The following is a 6,000-nucleotide window of genomic DNA, read 5'->3' as shown; positions in this document are numbered from 1 at the left end:
ATCTGCAACATTAATACGAAGAAATATGTTTTAGTTTGATACATGAAATAATTCTATAAAAACTACCTAGTAGTGATTTGGAAAAGGAAGCCGTAACTCATGACTTTTAATAAAAGTTATTTCTTGATTAATGTTCCTTTGAGCGATGCTATTTGTTCCGCCAATGATCTAAATCATCCCATTACTTAATACGATATCCCAATAAAATCTTTTAGAACTATATTTAATTCTTACAATATGCAGACTACTTTCATAAATATTCTTACTGTTTCCTAATCTCCAGAACTTGAAACGATTCAAAAGAAAAAAGAGAATTTGAAAGAAAAGTTCTTATTCCATACAAAAAGCAAATCAATTATCATCAATAAAATTGAGTGCGACCAAATTTGGTCATTCTGGCCAGAAACAAATGAAAAAAAATTTGTTGGTCAGCAAGGTCCTCAGACTGCGGTTTGGGTTGATTTCCACCACAAATCTGGTCTTTTTGGTTGAAAATAAATGAAAAACAAATTTACACCAACAAACCCAATCAAACATTTTTCCATCTATTTTTCTTAATGTAATATTCATCTCTCTCTTTTTCTTTTTTCTTTTTTTTTTTTTGGGCTTGAAACCATAAATTAAGACATGACATGTTGCCTAAGGGATAAACTACAAGGTGCAGGGGAGTCTACATAGTGGAAGGAGCTCTAGAATCTAGTGATTTAAGGAACCGTACATAGTTAACAATGAAAAGCTTCTTGTGCTATAAAACTTTTTTACAATCAATAAACTTTTTGAAAAAACCCAGATCTCTGATACCTAATCGTTGGAAGAAGACAAGAAAACTGAAGCTGAAAAATGAAAGCTATTGGAAGAAATCACGAACTTGCTCTGCTGCGGTGCCGCCTGCTGGAGCTGGAAGAAAATGACAAAGCTGCTGCCTGCTGGAGCTGGAAGAAAGAGAAGGACGAATTTGCTTTGTTGGAGCTGGAAGAAAGATGACGATATCAGGAATTTGAGAACTGAGAAAAAAATTTTGGGTTGGGATTTTAGATTGAGTGAATTAGAGATTTATTTTAGTTTAGGTTAAGGTTATTATTTATTTATTTAATATAATATAATATAATATTATATATATATATATTTTTTTTTTTTTTTGAAAAACCAGTTCAGAAAACCGGTTTTCGGTTAATCGTTTCTCAATTTTCCCGAACCGAAAATTTGATTTTTTTGAATTTTTCGAACCTAACCGAACTGTTTTTTCGGTTAATCGGTTTTTCGGTTCGGTTTTTATATTTTTTTTAACACCCCTAGTAGCACTCATAAGGGTTCTAGCATGCTTTGCATTCTCAATACAAAATCTTTTCAACATGTTTCTAGCATACTTTGATTGGGAAACAAACATGCCATTATCCATTTGTTTAATTTGAAAACCAAGAAACATATTCAATTCCCCTACCATACTCATCTCAAACTCATTTTTCTTCAGGCTAATGAATTCAAGTGCATGTGAATGAGATGTAGAACTAAACACAATATCATCAATGTAAATCTGTGCACACATGATTTCATTGTTAGCACGCTTGATAAAGAGGGTTTTGTCAGCATTACCTCATTCATAGTTATATTCAAGAAGGAAAGTTGTCAACCTTTCATACCAGACCCGTGGGGCTTGTTTTAAACCATAAAAAGCTTTTTTCAATCTGAATACATGATTAGGTTTGTGGGGGTCTTGAAAGCCAATCGGTTGTTCAACATACACTTCTTCGTTGAACATTCCATTCAAGAAGGCGCTTTTGACATCCATTTGGAACAATTTGATCTTGAGGTAGCATGTAATAGAAAGCAGCAAACAGATTGATTCAAGTCGAGCAATAGGTGCAAAGGTTTCATCAAAGTCGATTCTCTGAACTTGAGTATATCTTTGAGCTACAAGCCTAGCTTTGTTCCTGACAACATTACCGAATCATCAGTTTTATTTTTGAAAACCCATTTGGTACCTATTATGTTGTTCCCTCTGGTCTTGGTACAAGCGTCCAAACATCATTTCTTTTGAATTGTTCTAGTTCTTCTGGCATTGCCTCAATCCAATTTTCATCTTCCAAAGCTTGTTTGACATTTTTTGGTTCTGCAAGAGACACATAACAAAGATGGTTAATTTCATTTTGTATTCTCCTTCTTGTAACCATTACCTCATTTGGATCTCCAATCACGGTTGAAGGTGGATAAGCTTTTTGAACCCATGTTGGTGGATCTTTTCTTCTTTGATTTCTCTATTGAATGCTTTCATCAGAAAGATCAACAACCAGCTCTATTATTTCATTTTGTAATGATGAATCAACAAATGATTCTTTGCATGGAGCAGATCTTGTTGTTATAGCACCGGAGGTAGGTGACAACACATTTGATGAAGGTTTAGGTTTAGAAGATTCAGTAGTGTTCACACCATCTTGTGTAGGCACACGAGGAACATATATGTCTTGAATTTCACATTCTTGAGGATATTCTGAAAAATATTCTGCATCACTAAACACAACATTAATGGATTCCAAGAATTTTTTAGAATGCATGTTACAGATCCTAAATGCACGACTATTGGAAGAATATCCAATAAAAATTCCTTCATCACTCATAGAATCAAACTTATCTAAATTCCGTCTATCATTCAAGATGTAGCATTTGCATCCAAAAACATGAAAGTAAGAGAGATCAGGTTTCTTACCTTTCACAACTCATAGGGAGTTTGAATAGTATATTTTCTAAGGTAAACTCTGTTGGAAATATGACATGCCGTGTTAATGGCTTGTGCCCAAAGTCTTGTAAGAAGCTTTTTGGCATTAAGCATCACCCTAGCCATCTCTTGAAACACTTTATTTTTTCGTTCCATAACACCATTTTGTTAAGATGTTTTTGGTGTTGAAAATTCATGGAATATGCCCTGCAATTCGCAAAAATTAGCAAAATCAGCATTATCAAATTCTTTTCCATGGCCACTCCTTATTCTCACTATCTTTGTAGTTTTAGAACTCTTCTCAACAAACAACCTTTTGGCCAATTTTTGAAATGTATTAAATGAATCAGATTTCTCACATAAAAAATCAACCCAAACATACCTTGAAAAATCATCAACACAAACAAACAGATACCTATTTCCTCCCAAACTCTCAATTTGCGTAGAACTCATTAGATATATATGGAACAATTCCAAAATACATGAGGTATTGAAATTTGACAAAGCTTTATGAGATATTCTGGTTTGCTTAGCATGTTGACATGGACCAGATACATTACCTTTTGGAGGTTCAAGTTTTGGTAGTCCTTTAACCACATCCTTCTTTGAAAGTCTCACCAAGTCCTTGAAGTTTATGTGACCAAGTTTCTCATGCCACAAGTTAGTGGAATCTGTTTTTGAACTGAAACATGACACACGGTTAGAAAGCAAGTAACAATTGTCATTTGACCTCTTTCCCTCAAGTAGAGAAACACCTTTACCATTCAAGATTTGACACTTGTTCTTTGAGAATTGAACCACAAAATCTTTGTCACAAATTTGACTAATACTAATCAAATTAGCTTTCAAACCATCAACAAGTAAGACATCTTTCAAAACAGGGATATCAGGAAGCACAATTGACCATTTACCAAGAATTTTACGTTTCTTTCCATCTCCATAAATGACATGTCCACTATCAACCGATTCAAGTTCAATCAAGAGAGATTTATTACCTGTCATATGCCTTGAACAACCACCGTCTAGATACCAAAAATCATTTTGAAATGCAAGTAAAGAAGCATAATACACAAAACAGTTCACATCAGCCTTAGGTTTCCAAATTTTTTTGGAAGAAAAACCATTGTTAACATTATGATTTACATTAGCAACAAAACTGTGGTTTTTAAAAACTTTCTTCAAATAAGCAATGAACCTAAAGCATTTGAGTTTGATGTGTCCTTTCATGTTACAAAAATGACAAATATGAATGAATTTTGATACCTTCATAACCTTTCTCATAGCAGTTCCTTCAGCAGGAGTTTCAGTGGCTTTCACAAGCATGCTCGCACCAACTTTTGATGTGCTAGCACTAAGACTGAATCCCAAACCATACCAATCTCCGAAGGATTTTCCTTGACCAAGGACTTCATCAAGCTTAAAAGAACCTGCATTTAACTTATCAATGATAGTCTTAGCCTCAGTTAGTTCAGTAGTAAGAACAACAATATTTTTGGACAAGACTTTCTTTTGTTTCAACAAGGTAGCATTTTCAATACCAAGAGATTAACTTTTTCACAACCTTTAGCCATTGGTCATGCATTTTATCATACGCCTCTTGTTGCTTAGCATAGATATCAATAGTGTCATCCAAAACTTCACTCTTACCATCTTCTTGATTCATCATGAAGGCTAAAACATTTTCATCATCACCTGAATCATCATCATCACCTTATCATGCTCACTTTCACTCAAGGTGGCAGTCATGACTTTACCTTCTTCTTTTTCAATATGTTAGAACACTCAGATTGTATGTGCCAAAAACCCTCACATTCAAAACACTTGATACCTTTATTGTTCTTTTCTTTACCTTTTGAAAATTTCTTTGTAAAGGTACCAGGGGTTTGATGGTAATAAGGCCTTTTCACAAAACGTTTTTGGCCATAACCACTATTATGAGACTTTTTCATGTTTTTCTTTAAAAACTTTGCAAAAATCTTTGTAAGTAAAGCACAATTTTCATCATCCAATGAACTTAAATCACAATCGTCAAAAGGATCAGAATCAACATCATGTTTGAGAGCCAAACCTTTGATCGGTTTCTGTTTTTCCCATCGTTGCAGATTCAGCTCATAGGTTTGGAGAGAGCCAATGAGTTCATCAATGTCCATTGCATCCACATCTTGGCATTCTTCAATGGTAGTGACCTTTGACATGAACCTCTGGGGTAAAGAGCAAAGCATTTTCCTAACAAGTTTAGCATTAGAATAGATTCTTCCCAAAGCAAAAACATTCATTAGAAATATCACAAACTCTACCCTAAAAATCAATTATAGTTTTATCCTTTTCCATGTTCAAATTTTCAAAATCAGTGACAAGTCTTCTAAGCCTATTTCTTTTAATGGTACTAGTTCCCTCATTCTTGACCTGAAGTCTATCCCAAGTATCTTTAGCCAGCTCACAATTAGCTATGGCTTTCATTTGGTTCACATTAACAGCATTAAAAAGAGCACGAAGGGCTTTAGAGTTATAATTTGCAAAAGTTATTTCATTAGCAGTCCAACTAGCAACAAGTTTTGTTCTAAACACTTCATTTTCAACAATAACCAGGGTTGTCCAACCATTCACAACAGTGGACCAGACTATTTCATCTATAGACTTGAGAAAAGCACGCATTCTATGTCTCAATGTCTAATAGTTAGGTCATTCTAACAGGGGTGGCCTATGAGCAGATCCACCTTCAATGAAGAAACTCATGACAAAAAACAATCAGACATATGTTAACATAGCAAATGATAGTGCACACACAAACAAGTAGCAAATCTAAAACAAAAACGCAACACAGATAAGATTTTGTCCAATAACCAGATCACTCAGATGCACACAAAAACAAGTAAAACGGGTAAGGATCTACTGAAGCAACTTATCAAAGCTTGCTTTGATACCAATTATTAGAGTTGGTGAACTCTGTTTAACGTTTAGGTACCCATTTTTAAAGACGCAACGGAATGATTTACCAAGTTGTGTTAACACAATCAGGTTTACAACAAATCAATAATAATTAAGTTGTAAATGTAAAGCACACTAGCATATACATGGTTCGACCAAATCCACTTTTAACCTACATCCATGGGACCTCGTCTAGATCGAAGCAAATCCACTAATCAACAAACATTACAAGATATAGTTCAAAGTTGATTTTAGCTACAACAAAGAGAATTCCCTATTCTAGTTACACTAAACACTACCCTTTGAATCTCTAATGTCTTGTTGCACCACATATCTCTTCACACCAGGTTCACTCCTGG

Source organism: Pistacia vera, unplaced genomic scaffold (assembly GCF_008641045.1).
Source record: "Pistacia vera cultivar Batoury unplaced genomic scaffold, PisVer_v2 Contig217, whole genome shotgun sequence".
Classification (NCBI taxonomy): Eukaryota; Viridiplantae; Streptophyta; class Magnoliopsida; order Sapindales; family Anacardiaceae; genus Pistacia; species Pistacia vera.
This window is presented reverse-complemented; position numbering follows the sequence as displayed.